Here is a 2,491-nt window from a genome sequence, read left to right on the forward strand (position 1 = left end):
GCCAGCCCCTTAAAGAAAATGACTCCTTCCCCAGCCCCTCTTGCCAGAAGTCAGAGCATCTTATCTTTATCACATTTTTTTCTAAAATTTATTTATTTTCTGTAGACGAGTACACTGTAGCTGTCTTCAGACACAGAAGAGGGCATCCAATCCCATCACAGATGGTTTCCAGCCACCATGTGGTTACTGACATTTGAACCCAGGACCTCTGGAAGAGCAGTCAGTTCTCTTAACCACTGAGCCATCTCCCCAGACCCCTGTATCACAAATTTTAAACTCCTTTTTATAGCTTCCTGTCTGGACTGTTTCTTTTTGGGGGTGTGGGGTGGGGTGTGAGATGTTGTCCCAGAAGCCTTCGATGTCTCTCATCTCAGTTATGAGTCTGCAGTCACTGATACCCCTGCAGGAAATAAGCTTCCTTGTCTATAGTAGCTGGTGGCTGCTCGGATCACGGACATCAACACAGTCTCTAGTGGCGGCATGGACCATGGAAGTCTTTGGAGAAAATTTAATCCAGAAAATGGGCAGTTCTTGGTCTTGGATAGCTTGTTGCTCACAGTCAGGTCGATGGCGTGGTTGGGCAGTGTGTTTGGAGGCAGTTCCTGCTGTAGCTCCAGGCTGCTGTACATCACTTTCCTTCAGCTGCCTCTGCTCTGCCAGTGCTCCGGGCACAGCTGCGTCGTGCTTGCAGCCCACAGGACAGCACACTCGTGCTCTCCCATCCCCAGCATGGCAAGCAGCGCAAGGGGCAGCAGCAGAGATGGTGGCAACTGGGCGAGGCTGGCCCACTGGTAGCCTGAGCCTCTGGCAGCCCAAGGACCGGTCCTACTCAGCAAGACATGCTCCTTTGCCTGCTGAGGCCATGTTCCCAAACCTATCACCACTGCGATGTCTCTAGTCCAGCTTCCCTCCTCCATCTTTCCCACCCCTTCCCCCGAATTCCATGAAACCACTTTTAAAAAGCATCTTCCCATAAGACCTACTTTTTTTTTTTTTTTTAAGTTGTACCAGAGATTCTTCGAGCTCTGCAGACTCATTCTCCACCACAGCAGCTCCCGAAGCCTCTGCGTGTCTCTCAGGCTCCTCAGAGTGGTCCCACAGATCCCGGGTGCCATGCCGACTGCTACTGCAATCTTGAATCAGTCGAACTGTGAACTTTACATGAGAAAACTGTGTATTTGAATCACAGCTCAGTAAGACTGGTAGTAAAGTGGAAAAGATTGACTTCCAAACCTTTTTGTGCATTTAATTTTAGTCATATGTTAAGTTTATATTACATAAATTCTGCATAAACCTTTATGGGTTATTATTTATTTATTTGTTTATTTTTTGTTTGTTTTGAGACAGGGTCTCTCTACATAACCCTGGCTGTCTTAAAACTCATTATGTAGGCCATGCTGGCTTTGAACTCACAGAGATCTCTGCCTCGGTCTTTTAAGTGCTGGGATTAAAGTGTGCACGACCATTTCTGGTTCTATATGATTTATAAAAATAATTTATTTATTATTATATGTCAGTACACTGTAGCTATCTTCAGACACACCAGAAGAGGGCAACAGATACCATTTCGGATGGTTACCATGTGGTTGCTGGGATTTGAACTCAGGACCTTTGGAAGAGCAGTCAGAGCTCTTAACTGCTGAGCCATCTCTCCAACCCTCTATATGATTTTTTTTTAGTCTAGTTTTGTGGCTCTGAAAGACCCCCAGAACTGGGGAGATCCTTACTCAAGTCTCGGGATGACGCAACCACTCAATAACTCACGAGAGACCGAACTTGCTGCAATCACATGAGGTTTATTTGGGATAGGCCAGTACCGGGGTCGATCTCGTGACCATGCTGGCCAGAGGAGTTCGACCCTGGGGTCGATCTCATGACCATGCTGGCCAGAGTTCGACCCCGAACACAAGAAGTGAGAGGTATTTAAAGGGAAAAACCACAAGCTGGTGGCAGGGAGAGGGTTACCAAGGAAACATAACATAAAAACAGTGAAAAATTTCAGAGGGACCCAACCCAAGGTATTCAGTTAGGGAGGGGAACATATTCATTCTAGGAATGTAATCTTCATCTACGGGTCGACAGGGTGGAGAGTCTCATAAACCAGTAGACCTTCATTCCTAGTTCCACCCTCATTGTGGGTCATTCAGGAGGGGCAGGTATCCGGAACCAGAGCCCTGAAGCTCTGAGTTAGCCAAGTTCCTGGAACTACCTATTATATATACATTTCTATTAAATGTCCTCATTTTAAATTCTAAGATTCTCCAGCCTTTCAGCTCAGACTGGCCTTGAAGTCACATTCTTTGTGCTTTAGCTCTCCCTGAGTACTGGGGTAACAAGCCTATACTATATATCACCCAGTCCATGTTAAATCATGAATAACATACTTATATATTCAACTATTAATTATTTAATTTATTATTTCCCTATGGAGGTGTTTTAGTTTGCTTTCTTTTTTTTTTTTTAAAGATTTATTTATTATTATATGCAAGTA

The sequence above is a fragment of the Mastomys coucha genome, unplaced genomic scaffold (assembly GCF_008632895.1).
Source record: "Mastomys coucha isolate ucsf_1 unplaced genomic scaffold, UCSF_Mcou_1 pScaffold22, whole genome shotgun sequence".
Classification (NCBI taxonomy): Eukaryota; Metazoa; Chordata; class Mammalia; order Rodentia; family Muridae; genus Mastomys; species Mastomys coucha.